The sequence below is a fragment of the Rhipicephalus microplus genome, chromosome 4 (genome assembly GCF_043290135.1).
Source record: "Rhipicephalus microplus isolate Deutch F79 chromosome 4, USDA_Rmic, whole genome shotgun sequence".
Classification (NCBI taxonomy): domain Eukaryota; kingdom Metazoa; phylum Arthropoda; class Arachnida; order Ixodida; family Ixodidae; genus Rhipicephalus; species Rhipicephalus microplus.
In genome coordinates, this window is record NC_134703.1 from 162,031,069 (window position 1) to 162,050,197 (window position 19,129).

Genomic DNA, 19,129 nt, shown 5'->3' on the forward strand with positions numbered 1-19,129 from the left:
CTGCGTATCTGCGCAGGACCGGTCATTTCGAATGCGCTCTTTTCCGTTTTTAGATGTTTTAAGACTTACGCGGCCGTAATATTGCTAATAATGAAGGAGGTCTGCCGCTGGAAATCGGCATAACATAAGTCTGTGAATTCACTGAGTGAAGTATAACGGGCCCCTGAATTCTGGTGCTCGCATTCAAGGTCACACAAAAGAGGTAAACCAGAACGTTTCTTGTAGGGTGTTGCATATATATATATATATATATATATATATATATATATATATATATATATATATATATATATGTGCGTGCGTGCGTGTGTGTGTGTGTGTGTGTGTGTGTGTGTGTGTGTGTGTACGTACTCCAACTCCAAGCAGATACAGAAGAAAGTACTGTGACAAAATAGGCTCCGTTTTTTCTCTGCGCCCACCACGAAGAAAACAATCTGATGAGTTTTCGGGCGTAGGTAGAGCGACGTTAAATATGTCGCTGGGAGCCTTAGGGTGGGTGGGGTTGGTCATAGTTTTTTTCTGGTCAACATTTCAATTTTCGCCTGCTGTTTACTCTCCCTCGGCATTTTTGTAGCTACCTTAGACAGCATAATATTGGGCTACCTGATCGAGTATCAGCAGCAGCTAGAGCCATCCCACGACCCTGTTTTAACACACATTCGTGAAAACCACTGCGTCGAAAACCTGTCTCAAATAAAAACAGCTTTTCTAAAGCCACCGAAGAAGAATCTTTATGTAAGGTATTTGACCTGGCATCCAACCATAGATGACTCATTATCAGAGGTTTTGAACTACTTTCTTCGTGACTACGTGTACGATTGGTATCTCAGCCTCTGAAATGATGAGGCCTTCACGAACCACAATTGTGAGTTTGTTCATCAAGTTATTGTCAATCTATCAATGAGGGCCAAAAGTGTGGATTGGGTCCAGTCACTCACCACTCAGCTAGCCGCCAATTTTGCGTTTTATCTGCGTCTTTTTCGCCAAGCAGCGTCTAGGCTAAAGCATAAAATAGATGATGATCTTGGAACGAAGAGCCAAGATTTGCATACGCTGTTCTTCAGTTTAGAAACCACCATTGAGCGTAGCATGTGCCGTGATGTAGTCTGCATTTCAAAAGAACGTGAATTGGAGTACCTCCAACAAGTCAGAGAAGCGCTTTTTTACATCGTTTTGCCGCCAGAACACTTCCAAAAGGAAGTCGTGAGGATATTCCTAAGAGATACTGAAGGATATTCCTAAGGATATTCCTAAGAGGTGTCCCGCAGGGGTCGGTTCTGGGCCCGATTTTTTTCCTGATATTTATTAACGATCTCCCAACTCATTTATCTTGTAAAATCCGAATGTTTGCCGACGATTGTGTTATTTACCACACTGTTTGTAACGCTTCTGATCAATTAGCTCTACAGAGTGATCTTAACAATGTAAAACAATGGTGCGATGATTGGCAAATGGAACTTAACCCTCACAAATGCAAAGCCTTATCCTTCACCCGCCGCCGTTCTCCACTTGTTTTTCCAAATTCCATCAGTAATGTTCTGGTTGAAACTGTTAATTCTTTTAAATATCTGGGGGTCACACTCTGCAACGATCTTTCATGGGGTTTGCATATCACGAAAGTCATATCATCGGCAAACAAAATATTGGGATTCTTGCGACGTCATCTGCGTAACGCACCTAGAAATGTAAAATTATTAGCTTACAAAAGCCTTGTTAGAACTAAACTTGAATATGCTTCCCCAATCTGGAGCCCGCAACAGGCCTATCTTGAAGACGCCCTTGAGTGTATTCAAAACCGTGCCGCTAGGTTTATCAATAATTCTTACTCCCATGACGTCAGTGTATCTTCACTAAAGGCAGAACTTCAACTGCCCCTCCTTTCCCTCCGCCGCCGTATCGCCAGTCTTTCGTTATTTCATAAGTTTTTTCACAGCTCGATGCGCATGCCACCTTATTTTGTTCCCCCAGCGCACATCTCTCAACGAACTAATCATCCTCTTCAAGTCGTACGCCCACGAGCACCCACCGTTACTTTTTCAACATCATTTTTTCCTCGCACAGCAGTTGCCTGGAATGGCCTTTCAGGCGACATTCCTGCCATTACTTGTACTTCTACCCTCACAACCAGTATCACTAATCATGTTTCACTTTAGGACAAACGATTGTTTTCTGCTCAATTTTTATGTACCCACCCCTTATGTAATGCCCCGCAAGAGGTCTTTAAGAAAATAAAATGAAATGAAATGAAAGAGCATCTTGTAAACGCAGTGCTGCTGCCTGCGAAAGACTTTGTCTCAGACTCTGACTATGTTAATCCAATTATTGTCTGGATGTGTTCAAACTACATTCCCACAAGTGATCAGTTCCTAACTGTGTTGAAGTGCACAGACAACATTTAGTGAGCTGGAAGCCGTCAAAGAAATCGTCCTCCAAGAAATTGCCATTCAATGCTCAAAACACAATGGAGGCGATAAGATTACTGTGATGAAAAAGAAAATTGGCAGATCCCACGTAGAGTGGAAATCGATGATATGCGAATCACGAATCAGCGGCCGAATTCACTAAGCCTCCTCTTGGCTACGCATTTTCCTAGCCAAGAATTCTCTTATCTGGAGGAATTACTATAGCGCGGGTACGAATTTAAATTATTCGGCACTTAGAAGGGCGAGGAGGACACACGATAGCCAATGAAACGACAAGGAAAGAAAAAACTGTGTGCCGATAATATTAAGGTAGCGCGCAAAGCTTCTAGCATCGAGAGTATACGATGATAGCCAATGATTTGCTGCATCTAAGTTTTGGTTCCGCGAGCGTCGGCTACAGCGCTTACGGCATGCCGCGTACGTTGTAATAGACGTCTTGGTGTGCTGTGCAAAGCCAAGCACTCGCCTTTCATCAACAACGTTAGCTAAAAAAGAAATCGCTTGATGGCCTTAAGCCATCGAGCAATTCATGCACTATCTCACCAAGTACAAGTAAACAACACTCCAGGTGCACCACATCAATGAAACCACGCATAAATCAGTGATGCAATGTTTGAAAGTTCGCCTCAAATGTATTCTCCTGTTTAACGCGACCAATTACCTCATATTTTAATAAAGCTTCGCTGCTACACAACTAATTCGGTGTAATCGAGCATAGTATAGTGGTATTCTTATTACAAGACACAGGAGCGACTTTTGTGCCTGCGGACGAATCGTGCAGAAATAGAGAACATCATAAATAAATAAAATTGTGAGCGTAATTTCGCTGGTTCCATGCACCACAGCATCATTATAAAGCCGGAATGCGAGAACGTGCATACGCTTACGCTTAGATATGTGTCTACGTGAAACGAGGGAGACTCGTCGGGAGGTGTTTCATTGCTACTGCTTTTCGCGAAACATGCCGCAAATATTTTGTCCAGCGTTTATTGAGGGAGCAAACAAAGCAAGGGACGTGTATACGAGTATTGAAGTCGAGAGACGTTATCATACGTGCAAAAACGATGAAAAGAGAGAGACTCTCGTTTCGTCTCCGCGAAAGATTGAAGCTGATGGATAATAAAGACAATTTTCTTGCCCAGCAGATAGGGCCTTCGCTTCTGGTTCCGTGTGCAAGGAAGTTTTGAGAATTCTCGCTCACAAGGAACTCACGCACCAACAATTATTTGGTTCCCTGCTCACCTTGGCTTGAGGGTCGGAGGCCTTCCCAACGTCAACGAGCTAGCCCACTCCAAGGCACGAGGCTTCACTTACCGCGCCGGGACTTGTGCTTCTCAGACAGAGAAGTCAGCCACCAGCCTTCATTTTAGGGACATTTTGACTACCTTCAACAAGATCACGAAGCATTATCAGTTAGGCCGTAGGTCATTTCCATTGCCACACGAAAAGTTGTCTAGGCCACAGGCAATCTCTCTTCGCATGCTTCAGACGGGAACATACCCTAGCCTCGTAACCTATAGCCATACTCCGAAATTTCAGAACTTTGTCCAGACTGCCAGAAGCGCAGTGATTTTAACCACATGCTCTGGAGGTGCCCCTCTTTACAAAGAAAAAGTGAAGAATTTTCCGAGAACTCCTTTCATTTAATGCTCACGAGTCCGGTTCTCATACAACCACTCAAGGCTGTCCAGAAGGCCCACGATGCGGCGGTGAGGCTGGGCCTCCCCGTCTCAACGTGGGAGCGACCCGCGATCCTACCCCTATAAAACGGGGGTGGAATCTTTCAGGACCCCAATAGAAATTTTTCATCCATCCATCCATCCATTTCCCAGCAGACGTATGGGAAAGTTTCTGCAAGGCAACTTTGGATGCTTGGGAGAAAAAAAGTAAAGAACACCGTTCATGGGAGTGACAGCCAAACAGAAAACGAGATGAAGTGTGACTGTCTTCAGATGTGAGAATCAATGCTAATTATTATAGTTGTGAGTTAATTAGCCAAATCCTTCCTAAATAACTATAAGGGAAACAAACTGAGTATTCATCTAGTGAAAGTGACACTATAGTGACAATGAATTCATAATAGTTGATTAGCGTTGTCGGAGGTCGATATATATTTTTATTTTATATATATATATATATGGCAAGCTATGAGAAGGTAGCGTACGTTAGAGCCAGCTATCCCAACAGCATGACAGTAACGTACAAGATAAATAGTGAACGGTTATACAGCCACAGGTGGCGGTTTCTACTTCCAGGAACATCGGGAAAACGCATTCCAACTATTTTTTTTATATTTGGCCAAGTTTCGCCGGACGTTTTTGCATTTGGCGTCATTTGAAGCATTGACGATATATCAGCAATAGGGGGAACGCAAGCACTGCTGCAGTGGACGAGCGGTTGCAGCGCTAAGCTATAATCTAGGAGGTACTAGGTTCGATATGCAGCGTCACTGAGCGCCTTTTTTAAGAGGTTGCCCGGCCTGAGAATATGTGTGGCAGCGGGTACTAATTATTTGAGAAGGCGGCTTTCGTGCTTTCTTGTTTCACTCCCCTTTTGATGCAAAAGTGCGGTGCGTTCTCCTTCATAAACAACATAATTCAGGATTCATATTATTTCCCTCCATTCTCTCTCATCGCAAAAGTGCCCAGTGCTGAAATACTAATATATACCTGGTGTATTATTTTTTACGTGTTTGCATATTTGACCAGCAATCAGTCGTCACGTTGTTTGAAGAAAATCTAGACATGCAGAGAGGTAACTGCTTGCGGCCAAGTTGGCTGCCCTTGTCGGGACACGTTTTTGTGTTAATTTGGTGGGCATCATTACATGCAGCAAGGCCAAAAAGCACGGACAGTTAGAGAAAACACAAACAGAGTGATCAGTTTGTGTCTTATCTCCCGCTATGTGTCATGCTTCGCGCTTCACTGTAATTTCACTATCAAGGGTCAAATGAACTACAGCAGTTAATCGATTTCTGCTGAGAGGGTCAACTATTGTCCACATCGGCACAAAACAATGGCAATTTGATTTGTGTTATAGAGAGATACTCTGCTTCTGGTAACTACAATAAATTTTTAAACCGAAGTTTCTTTTTTAATAACAACAATTCCAGTACAGATCAAAGATGCATGGACAAATTCATGTATTCAGCTTGACTAGGCTTGTGACCTTGATAGTTATTGCCAACCGGTATTACGATATGCATAAATATCACACACATACACAACAGCGGGTGATAGCTTGTATATTCTGATTAAAGTTCATATGTTGAAATCGACATATTCAACCAACGCAATGTGTACAAGATGTGCCATGTAGAGTGGGTACGCTCTAAATTAATCTTCACTGGTTGCTTTCATTTTACTCAATTTTTTGCTCACGACTAGTTGGCAAATAAAACAATTCCTGTTAATGCACAAATTATTTCTAAGGTTACTTTTATTTTTATGCACTAAAAACAAAACGAAATGTGTAATGGCTCAGAAGAAAAAGAACTAGAAACAAAGTCAGCCAAATCTTTACCAAACCTACTCATCAGTGATAAATGAATTCTCATTTAAAAGATACACACACACACACACACACACACATACATACATACACTGAGGTGTAATAATAAGTAACTTACGAAAGAAATCCAGCAGCACTGTTATGTCTGAACTTGGTGTTTGTCGAACCATCTCAGAAAAGCTTTATGCATAGTTTCTGCTCCTGCCCAGTGAGAAGCAGTTTTTAAAAGAAACACAAGAATAAAACCCTTGACAATGTCCTAATGAAAAGGGCTGCGCATCAATAAGTCGTACATGTCTGCAATATCACTCTGTTTATTTACATAGCTTGGCTCATTCACAACACAATAACAAAGCATGTTTGGACACTTGGGCTGAAAGTCGGCACAGCGCCAAAAAATTTTAGACGATGCATGAATAATACAATTATGCTAAGCTACTAAGCTCCTTGGTGCAAACAGTGTTTATATTGACAACTATAGACCCCATTTCGTTCCCCGAAGATACTCTTGAAAAAGACTTCAAAGATTGCACATCAACCCAGTTCCCATACAGCTGTCTGTAAGTCTGCATGAAAAAAGTTCACTTCACTGGTGGGCAAAGACTGTAAACTAATTAGGTGTGGTGATGCTCTAGTGCACTGCATGTATGTTTTGCTGGCAGCCTCAACTACGATGTTGCTCAGCACGTACGTGTAAACTCATTACTAATACTATGTCACTGCAAAGTAGTCATGTGTTATTTGCATGAAACAGAGACCACAATAAATGAACATTTACCTTTACACAGTTAAGATAATATAAATACATTTTAATAGAGTTTTCACAGCTTATCCTAGAATAATAATAATGGTTATAAACACATTCTTACTTCCACTAACGAACTATTTTAAGATGCCAGCTTCAATATTAGAGTTTACCAGTACCTTTGTAGGGCTAAACAATTGTAGAGGCACCTAGAAAAAGATAAGTAAGTGCATGCTATAGCTACATATAAATAAAATAAATACTTTTATTTTTAGTCTGAGTAAAGCTGCATAAATGATAAGTCACTTGCATGGTACACAATTACATTATGAACAAACCTCTTCGAGCAAAGTATACAGTAAAAAAGTTACACTTGCGCAGTAGAAACAGAGAAGTAGACTGTTGAAGGATGGACAGGCAGTGAGATAACAATACACAAGCACTAAAGTCTACTGTTCGATATACTAGGAGTAGTGATGATCCTCTTCCTTCCAAATTAAATAATCCACATAGATTCCCTTCCCAGAGCTTATATAGACATGGCATCATTTGTGTTACACAAATGAGAGTATACTTAAGGATTATATCGACTAAGTATAAGATTACCGCAACTATGGCTTTACTTCTTGATTATTATGTGGGGTTTAACGTCCCAAAACCACTATATGATTATGAGAGACGCCGTAGTGGAGGGCTCCGGAAATTTAGACCACCTGGGGTTCTTTAACGTGCACCCAAATCTGAGTACACGGGCCTACAACATTTCCGCCTCCATCGGAAATGCAGCCGCCGCAGCCGGGATTCGAACCCGCGCCCTGCGGGTCAGCAGCCGAGTACCTTTAGCCACTAGACCACCGCGGCGGGGCTGGCTTTACTTATTGTACACCAAAGAATGCAAACACTGTTACCATTGTCGATGATGGATGCTGTGATTTATGGCAGTTAAATGCAGAGACACGCAGGTACTTTGATTAACTTGCATGTTAAAAACTTCAGCTCAAAATTATTGGCCCATTAATGCTACAGCAGCCTTTAAATTAGGGTCACAGTTTGGTATCTTCCAGGCAAAATTTAAATAATTTAGAATGCAAGCAAAGGAACTGCTGATTATAGCACTGCTAAGAAGTTTAACTGCAGCTGCACAGAATGTTAGCACGTACACACTTCAAACTGCTTCTGACATTGCTCTTTCTGCTGTCGTAAACTTAAAGCAGGAGAACACTTACTGGCAGTCCCTTTCTACTTGTAAGTCTTCTGTGCTCTGTTCTTGATATATTGTACATGACCGTGGAGCACCGGATTCCTTGTTACTGCTGGAACTTGGAAAAATACATATCATTGTTACAACCATTCTACATGCAAAAGTGTACAGTTGGTAATCATCTGCTCATATTTACAAATGTAGTATTTTCAGAAGCCGATGACAAGCCTCAGCACACACACACACATTGAAGACCGAAAATGTATATTATCATTATACAAGACCAAGACTGCATTGTTATAGATGAAGGCATAAAACGTCTGCCAGGCATAATAAGCCAACAAAGTTTCTTCTATTTCAACTTTACACTAGATGCGCGAAGCAGACCACGAATAAGTTCACTAAGAAACACAAGTTAGACTGCATTACAACACAAGAATTAATGTTTATAACTTCAAGGCTGTCTAATGTAGCCAGCTAACCATACCGCGTATAGGAGAAAATGGGCAATCAGAAGACACAAAGCACTTGTGGATTATGAGTGTGCTTGTTGCTCACATCTGTTATTCCATATGAAGAAAACCATTCAAAAATGCACTTCATCAGGGGAAAAATCATACGCAACAAACACAACATGCTCCTACAGCTGCCACCAACACTCACCATTATTGTTGATATCAGAGTCTTGCCAGATGGATATGCTGTGTCCTGCACAGAACACCAAATGAGCGCTCCATGACTTGGCTTGCATGTGTGCTGACTGCATCGCACTGCTGCTGAAGTAGGCTAGCCACAGACAGAGAGATGAGAAGCCATGGCTTTAAAACACACTGGACGTCCCCTTTAGAGATCACTATTGCATATTTAGGTCAGGTACAATTTGTACATAAAATATATCACTATGCAATTGTGGTGAACACGTTCGGCTGAAACACAACATGCCCCAGCACTGAAAGAGAAAAAGCTACTACTTCGTGTGAAAGATGCAGTTACTGGCCCTATGTCGTCTGAGGCTTCTTCAATAGGTAATTCTCCATTCAAGTTGTGAACAGCCAAGCGATTTTCACCCACTTGCTATTTTCTTCCAGACCACTTGATTCACACAGTGAGTCACAAGCTCGAGAGCTCAATAAAGAATCAAAGTATCTGTGCTCGTTCAAAACGCACGAGCTTTTGAGCCTCACATGATTGAAGTTTCATTCATAAGCTGCAAGCTTTCAACTGTCAACATTTTCAATTATCTCGCAATTGAGTTTTATTAACGTTCAATAAGCATTATGTGTGAGAATAATACAGGTATCCACTGCAAGGAACTATGCTTGGCTTTTCAATTTGTGCACAGTAAGTGGTGTTCACTTCATCGTATGTATTAAAGAAAAACTAACTTTGCTGCCAGATGTTAGGCAGTTTTGTGCCCTCGAAGCTCCCAAGCAGATCGTAGTCCTTCCAGATGAGGCTGCGATGCATGCTTTCAGGCCACATTCAGGTCTGCTGAATGATCACAGTCCCAGCGGTGACATAGCCTGGCACAGTTAGGGAGCACGTGTCCTTACTATTTTTGTACAAGTGCTCCATGTCGTGATGAGGCTTGATGTGCCATTGTGTGCAATCGATGCATCGCAGGACCTTAACAAACTAATCTCTGCGATCTGTGAAGTGCCAAAAACGAGATATTGAAAAACAATCATTAAAAGCACTCACTTGCTTATTTTACGATTCTTATACTTATTTGACGAAGCTATCACTTCGTGAAAGTGACCAAATCTGCTGTATCCACTTTGAAACAAACTGAAGCCTCACGTAAAATTTACGTACCGCAATATATGTATATATATATATATATATATATGCCCTAGTGAAGTATAGTGCTACCACAGTGGTAATCGTTTATAGAACTAATTTTTCAAAATAACAAATTCCTCAAGCGCAACCTGGCTCCTGGAAAATAAATTCACATTAACTTTCCAGCTATCAAACGTGGTAATTCAACAGGCCTATCCTAATAATGAAACAAGAGCTCACATATAATAAATCACAAAAAAACTGATATATTTGCCCGCCTTTTAATAATATATGTATGTATTTACCAGTAGTAGTAAAATTTTCATGCTTAACCTAACATAGGAAAACATTACATTTGATTGGCTTAAAAACTTACACACATTATAGTACTGCCTGAATAGCAAAAAATTTTGTTCTGCAAAGTCAACGCACCGATGGCAGCATTTAGTATCCGTCAGTGTCATGGGGAACCAAGAGTGCTCGAGAGCCAACAGGCAGAGGACATCTGCAGACTGGAACCTGCCGATGACAGCAATGAAGGGCTCGCCAGGCATGCACGTCACTTGATATAGTGTAAGAACTGGCCCTGACCGGCTGTTGTCAAGGCTCTAGTGCCGTGCAAAATGATGGTCAGACGAACTCGGAAACCTGTAGTTAGCCGGTACAGGCCTACAACTTCATCCAACGCAAGGCAACGGTGAAATCTTTGCCCTTTCTGGGGGCTGGAGGGAAGCTTGACCTTCACGGGCTCTCGCCGCCACATAGAACTCTCAATTTCTTACTGAAGAAAAGTCTAAGTGCGCTGCCAAAGTAACACGATCCACAACAGAATGTAGCATCTCGCAGTTTTGGTTCATCACATCACAGCTCTGGGACTATGGTTACCAAAAAAGGAGAAGTGACAAGTTAACAAACAAAAGCACCAAGCTCCACCACCGCAACTTCACAGGGCAAATCAGTTATCAACGCTGTCTTTCAATTTTCGGTCACACAAGCCCAGCTTCTTCACAAGTCTTGGAAACTTCAACACAGCACCACTGCTCAAAACGAACACCGTTTAACTCCCGAACACTAGATTGCTCACAAGGAAATAGAAGCGTACAGGCTAACCAGTAGCGAAGCAAGAACCGAACAGAGCGCGTAGGTCATACGTTTCGTTACGTACTTGGGGTCACTCAAGTAACGTGCCAAAACGCGGTCAATGCAAAATATTGCACAGCACCCAAATGAGAGACTGGAAAGTCAAGCAAACGAACTATTACCGGCCCACAAACACACATTGCAGGCGTCTCAAGTGCTAGTTGCTGTCGATAACGCCGCGCCGATCCCCGCTTGATAAACACACCGACGCACAGGCTTCGCTGCGTTTCACCGTACACCATTGCACTGTCGCAGCTTTCCGCACTGCTTGCACGCACCGAAAGAGCTGCCGTAATCACAACGCGTCCGGTTGAACGCTGAATTAACTCATGCGAGAAGCGTTTGCTGAAATTCGCACCGAACGATATGCTGTTTATGATGCCATGTTGTTTTCGACGACTGCGCAGCACGTAAGAGAACTCTTGGAAAGTACTTGCACTTTTTTCACGGCTGACAAAACTTGCTCCTAGGAGCGAGGGGGCGATATGACAAACACGACAGGCGTGCCAAATAAAAGAAGTGTTTTGTCAACGTCAAGAAGTGACCTGATGTTTAGGGTATTGCTTCACAAGCAATCACAAGTTGTGCCTGTCGGCCAAGCCATCGTCTGCTCGCGTCTGTCGTCTGCTTCGATCAGGGCATGCGGCGGGGGTTTCGCCTTCGCAACGCAAATATTCCCAAGTCAAGTGGCCGCTGCGTCGCACAAAATACATGTCAGTGGTTCGCTCTATCTTTGAACTATGTTCGTGGGCAAAGTTAAACGGCTGGTAATTGTCGCAGGGACGCATTCATCCAAGGTTTGCTCCAGATATGTGAGGGTTTGCGTATCTGCGGTGTTATTTAAAGTTACTAGGGTCATTTTATCTCAACTGCTTGCCATATTATCACGGTGCAAATCAGTTTTTGAACAGTGAAGGTGCAAATGCCTGATTTGTTTGTAGGTCTATGCGTAATCGCGCACACCCCTAATACGCTTCGGTTTACAAAGTACGCGCCGTTCAAGATCGTCCCTAAGTGTACCGACAGCTGTATCTCAGAGATTGCGCCCACCCGACAGTTAGAGCCAATCGAAGTCCACTATAGTACAAGCTTTATGAACCACTCAATGAAACGTTTCTCTCATTTGTATTTCCAATAGCGTGCAAGGAATGTGCTCCATTTAACATCTTTGGTGGTAATTGCCACTAATGAGGCAAGGATCTCGAGTCGTACGTTTAATTGCATGAGATGAGGTGCGACACAACAACATAACAAATAAGGTTGATCCTATGCCGTGCCGCGTTCGAATGCACCGACCATTCACGTAGCACATTGGCTTTTTCTTTAACCACAAATCTCTACATGCATAATTTTACGCCATTGACGCCCAATAAGATTACTGCGACTTCGAACTGCGACTTCGAACTGCGACTTCGAACTTATTGGACGACGATGGTTGACAACACCATCCACTGCGTACAAAAGAAACAACACACAAAACTCAAAGCGCCGAAAAAAATGAAAACGCACCAGCAGTCATGAGGCACCCCTTCATGGGCGTGAATTAGCTCAAAACCAGCCAGGGCACCGAAGTATACTGCCGCGGCGGCAGGTTCCAAGTAGCCACACTGTTCCAAAGAGTGTTCTAGACCACTCTTAAAATTTTTTCTTAGCGACGCTATTTTTACGCAAAATTTTGCTTCGTGAATCTACTTACGAGCACTTTTCGGTGACGTAAGCAAATATAGCAACTGCATCACTATCGCGGACATGTTCCCGGACGGTCAGAGCGCGCTTTATTTCAGCGGCCGATGTCACATCCATGGCCTCTTACAACGTTTTTTTTCGTTTCGGGAATCGGCTTACGCAACAAAACTTCTCTTGCGCAGAAATGCTTTCGTAAGGAAGTTTTGTGAATCCGGCCCCTTAAATGTTAATATGTCATTTTGAGATCAGCACAACGTTACGAGGTGGAGATAAATGATGCGTACATGACTTCTGTTTCATGATTACCATGTTTGGACAAGTCATTTACATCACGTGATAACAAATTTACTATATGTGGAGCTAGCGAAACGGCCGCGAGCACGCTGTGAGTGTGGTATGTTGTAATGTTCTTACATGACACGTTTTGCAGCAATATCATGTTTGCACCAGTAATATATTTCATCATCCATTGACGTCACGTAACATCGAATTCGGCATAAGCAGAGCTAGCAAAACGGCCGTGAGCGCATCATGAAGGGTCCAATATGTTCCAATGTTGCGTTGATGCGCGTGTATGCTGGGCTCAGCAACGCTACTTTACAAAAAGTGAGCACTCAATTGTCTGACGCCAGGCATGACCAGCGTCCGTCGGCGTGGCCCAACGGCAACCGGCGCGAATTGCGACATGCTGCATTTCACGCCGACACCATAGCGTAACATTACTTGATGCTGATGCGTTACCTAGGTAACACTGCGTCTCCCTCTTTTCGTGACAGAGGGATGCTGGACGCGCTGAAACGCGCATGCGTCAAAGCAACGCAGAAAGGCGCGCGCCTGCGAGTATATGGCAGGGCCGGCGCCTGGCGTGGCAACGCCAGCTTGATGCGACGAAATAAACGCCGGTGAGAACGCTCACCGCGTCATGTCGAAATGTATTGGCGCCTTGACTGTGGCATGTAATCATGCTCTCACATAACACGCAACTCATGAATAATATGTTTGTACCAGTCACATACCTTCGTCATACATTGGCGTCACGTATAACCAAATCAAGCATATGTGCAGATTAAGAAATGGCCGCCTGCGATTCATGAGTGTGGTACAGTCATGTTGTTACATGACACGCATCTCATGTTTATCATGTTTGCACCAATATCATACTTTCGTCATGCATTCACGTCGCGTAATACCAAATTTGGTATAGGTGAAGCGAGCGAAACGGCCGCCAGCGTATCATGAGCGTGGACTGTAGTCATGTTGTTACATCAGACGCATTTCATGAATATCTTGTTTGTACCAATCACATACCTTCGTCATCCATTCATGTACCGTAATACCAAATTTGGTATACGTGACACTACCGAAGCGCCCGTGAGCGCATCCTGAGCTTGGCATTTAATCATGTTGTTACATGACACGCATGTCAAGATTTTCATGTCAGGGTCTGTCGCTTGTGTGCAATCGTGTAATCATGTCATAGTATACCAGGTTTACAACTTCACATGTGGGCGAAACCACAGCAAGAGCTGCAGGATCATGCAATGTAAATCAAAACATTGATAACATGCATGTAATGATTTTCATGTTGTGACTAGCGAAATATGTTCTTCATACAGTAAAGTTATTCATACAAAGTTTGGTACCATTATCGAAACGTCCAGGAGAGCTAAAAGTCGTAGGCGCCTAGATAGATAGATAGATAGATAGATAGATAGATAGATAGATAGATAGATTGATACGCTCCAAGTCGCCGAAGTTCGCTAAAAAATGCTTTTCATTTAAAAGCAGCTAAACCGCCTGCACTACGTAAAAAAATTGCCCGCAGCTTCCCTCGGGGGAACACTGAGGAGGATGCGGACCATATAATTGGTTAACGGGGTGTTAAAGTGCGACTTACTTGGGTCGATGGCTAAATTGGTTAACGTGGTTGTGAAATGGGGTGTTAAATTGCGACTTACTTGGGTCGATGGCTAAATTGGTTAACGTGGTTGTAGGAGGGGGTGTTAAATGAGTGAACACGTACACACGTATGCGAAAGGGCGGCGCTGGTCGAAGGGACGTCGATCATTGTGTTTGTGGATTCGTTGGAATTCATTTCACCGCGACCTTGGACGTCGACGCGCCGTACAAACCAACCGACGAGCGGCAACTGAGCGAGCGAGCGCCGGCCTTGAGTATATATACAGCACGACGGCGCATGCACTGTCAGCTGTTGAATGTTCTCGAAGCGCGACGCCACATGCGCGTCCACTGGAGAATCAGGAGAATTGTAGATGTCGAACGCGGTGTGTAGAGGAGGAAGGGTGCACAGATGGTGAAGGAGTGAAGCGCGCGCGGTGTGTAGAGGAGGAAGGGATGCACAGATGGTGGAAGAGTGGGCGACGGCGCGATGGCGCATGCGCGCGCGTCAGCTGTCGAATGTTCGAGAAGCGGTGCGGACGGCGCGGACGGCGCGGACGGCGCACTACAAGGCGCGAGTATAAGATGCTCCGCATCTAAAAAGCTTGTCACGAAAAGGCTGCCGCGTCTCGATGATGGAAGCCTGGGCACCGATTCCACGGGTCCACCTTCGCACATTGACTGGAATAAGCTGACCACTCCAGGAGAGAAGGTATTCCAATCGCCCTTTGCTGTTGTCCTGGCTAATATTGCATTATCATATTTCATTCAGTACGTGACCGGTATTGAAGCACAAGAAACGGCAGCATATCCACGGATTGAACGATGAAGAGTGGGGCGAAGCATTCGTCTGTGAATTCGTTCTTGCTTCCGTTCGTCTATGCGTCCGTCTTTTGTGTGACCGTCTATGCATCCATCCGCCTGGTCGTGCGTGCGTCTGTTCGTGCGTCCATCCCTGGATTCTTCCATGCATCCGCCCCTGCGTTCGTTCATGCGTCCATCCATGCATCTGTTCTTGTGTCCGTTTGTCCATATATTCAAATATCCAAGTACCGCCATCTCGCATCCTTTCATCATATAATCCCTATATAGAAGCACCACCATCCAGCGGACATTCTAAGGACTAAACGAGAGGTGGCACACGCACACTTTCTTACGGCTTGCGCTTTGGGTCTACTTTCCACCTTTAACCTCCTCGAGTTCATGGTATATACTAGTTCACTGTATTCATGGCTCTGCGGCCCAACGCTCGCTAAACCTTTCTAAAACCAAAGAGGTTACGCCCAGCGAGTATAACGTAGCAACCTTTTCCTGTCAGATAGTGCTCAATGTACATACCAATGACTGCTAATGGCGAATGAGAGACAGAAGAATTCGGCTTTTACTTTCTTACGGCTTGCGCTTCGTATCTACTTCCTAACATTAACCACCACAAGTTCATCTATAGTATATACTAGTTCATTGTATTCATAGCACTGCGGCTCAATGCTCGCTAAACCTTTCTAAAACTAAGGAGGTTACACCCAGCGAGTATAACATAGCAAACCTTTCTTGTCAGATAAATCTCAATGTATATGCCAACGGCTGCTAATGGGGATCGTAGCGTGCGCCTTAACTAAAAACCGAATGCTCCCTCTCTCATTTTTGATTAGCAGCCATTGGCATGTACATTGAGCACTACTTTTCATTGTTCAACAACGCACAGAAGAAATCTCTAACTGGCACTGCCTTGTAGGTCAAAATGTTATACTTGTTACATACTACAACAGCTACGAGGGACGAACAGGTGCCGTTATAAGGAGCTTCGCCCCTAATATACATTTAATTCTGCCTCCATGCTGAGGGTTTCAAAGTGTCAGCGTAGCAGCTGCTAAGCCAAACCCATGCTGACAATATAAACACATTTTTTTTTAGTTTCTCAGGAAGCCCGCTGCGAACATCTACGACACGTACATCTCAGAAACGGCCACAGGCCACATCACGAATCAATGTTAAAGTACTGGCCAAGAGGTTGCTTGCAAATCTTCGAGTGGAGACACCAGATAAGTTCTGGTTTGATGATATCCAGCAGAAGGTGGCTCAGATTGTGCAGCAGCAGCAACATTTCATTTTCCTAGTTTCATGATGTCCTAGGGCAACATCAAGTTGCTAGCTGAGCTTGACCTCCTGAAAGATTTTGGGTCCAAGTCAGATGAAGAAGATTCCTTCAGTGGAACCAAGTCCGCAGGGAGTGGGGACGACTGTGGGAGTCTCATCTCCCTTGAACCGAAGGAAGAGCCTATTGAATTTCTCAACAAGAAGTTGCCCCCATCAGCACCTGTCCCAGCCGCCAAAATCAAAGCAGCAGAGTGCCTGCGTTATTGCCAGCATATACAACACAGGAATTTAGCGGCAGTCCAGCACGGTTCATGCTATTCGTGCAATATCCGTGACACGCCGGGAGCCGCAGAGCACGGAAGAGCGGTAATGCGTCTTCAGGAGGTGCAGCTTCTATGACCACTTTTGTAATCTTGTCTTCGAAAATTTTCCAAAGTTGTATAAGTTGCCTTTCCCTGGAAAGAATACCTTATCAACCTGAGTCGTCAGGTCTTAGAGCAGAAGCAATCACAGCTGAACGAGTTTTTCCAGCAGATCCTGCAGCCTGATGTCCTAACGGCTAATACAGGTCTGCGCAACTCAGTGTTACATTTCCTTGAGCCAGGCACCTATGAAAATAGAAAGAAGCAGTTCGCAAGAACAATGGGCTCTCTAGTCAAGTCGTGGGCGCGAAGCATGAGCACGATGGTGAAAAACGCCCCTGAGAACATGCTCGATGGTCTGCGCGACAGCATCATCAATGTGTTTCACAGTCGACCCACCGCTTCACCCATGGAAGCCATCCAGGGCAGTGGGAAAGTGGGTGCAGGCATTGACGTTGAGGCACAAGACATTATTCCCCTCAGAATCATACAGTTGCTCATGGACGAAGTTGGTGCAGAAGACTGAGGCGCAAAAAACATATCGTGAAGCAGGAAGAGTAGAAGAGAAGAACGGACAGTGCCATTCTTCTGCTCTTCCTGCTTTACGATATGTTTTTTGTGCCTCAGTCTTCTGCACCAAGTGTGCACCAACTAGCCAAAAAACAAGTCCTCATAGACGTAGTGTTTGATCTAATGAGCAAGAACGAATGCCTTAGGTGACGAATTGTGGTCATCCTAAAGGAGATAATCAAAGCCACATTTGAAGACATCATAAACAGAAAAATTGTTAACAATTTGGAATGGATGTCATCTACTGAAAAAATCGGTGAATACATCACACCATTCAAGGACCACATGTGGCCGAACGGCTTTGCGGCTGAGATAGGACCAGAAAGGGACCAGAACACCAAGGTGAGAACGAGGGTGGCAGCCAAGATGATCATGCTGTGCAGCCTCACAGACGCGCTGAAGCACATAATCGGAAGTGACATGACGCGGCAAGCTATGCTGTGCGTGTTTGAGATGTTCCAGCACGCACAGCTCAATTAGAGGCTCACCTATGTCCTGCTGGAGGACTTCCTGGCAACCCGGTTCCCCAACAACCGCTTCACAGAGTTGTTCCGCAAGATGCACGCTGAATCACCCACAATATCGACTACCTCGCTGTCTTCCACATCCAGCCGGAATGTTATCAGCATCGGCGCCAGGCGAATCGAGGTGCAGCGACGTCTATGCAAAATTACTGTACGTCGGTCGACGGCATTAGTTGTTACTCTCTACGTCCCTCGTTTCCCCTGAATCTTTCTTGGCTTCCGCCAATGTCTTTGTTGCTCATTTAATATCACCGTACAATTTGTTTCTTTGTTTTTTTTCTTCTGATACGGCGTTGTTGTTGGCAAGCAGAAAAACCGTGTTTACCCGGCTATGTGCGAGCTTGGATTGAAATTTCTGATACCTCACACGCACCTTTTGCAGCGAGCCCTAAATATGAATTCGCCTTGGTGTGAGACCTTGCCTTCATTCCTACGATGCTCCAGGATGAGAAGTGTGCCTCTCACTTCGTTGTCTCGCAAACACTGGCAATAGTTTAGTCACTGACTTTGCTGGATCTGTGAACTGTCAAGAGTCAACAGTGAAGCAGCACCATTAATTATTTTTTTTCTTTGGACACTTGAAAGTACAAATCACGATTCTCTCGTTTATTAGAGGCGAAGCTCCTTAGGGTGTGGGTATGTCCTTCCTCCGTTGTTGTCGTACGTATCCACCGGTGGCACATACCCTTTCTAAAGCGGGTATGTGCCACAGGGGATGCGAAATGAGAGATAGCGGTACTTGGAGTGTTCACTAGGTGGACGCACGGACGGACGCATGGACAGACAAAGAGACCAGCAGACGAACGGATGTATGGGTGGACGCGCGGAGCGGCTAAGTGCCACAGGGGATGCGAGACGATGGTACTTCGAGTGTCGACTAGATGGACGTACGGACGGACTGACAAACATACTAAAATACGAACGAACAGATGGGCGGACGCGTGGACGTTAGGTCGAATTGAAGCAAAAATGGATGTATGGACTCACAGACAGACGCACGGACAGGCGAACGGACGCATGGATGAACGCACAGTTGGTCGCGCGGACAGACGGAAGCAAGAACGAACGGATGGACGGAAGCACGGACGGGCTGATGGACGCTTTGCCCCACTCATCGTCATTCACTCCGTAGATATGCTGTGATTTTTTAGGCGTGAAGGTTCTTAGGGTGTGGGTCCATCCTCACTCCG

General features: G+C 44.4%; 1 pseudogene; it reads left to right on the top strand.

Annotated features, from left to right (window-relative positions):
- The first annotated feature begins 472 nt into the window (after positions 1–472).
- On the top strand, positions 473–18,144 carry LOC142814444 (sorting nexin-13-like; annotated as a pseudogene).
- Positions 18,145–19,129: the final 985 nt, after the last annotated feature.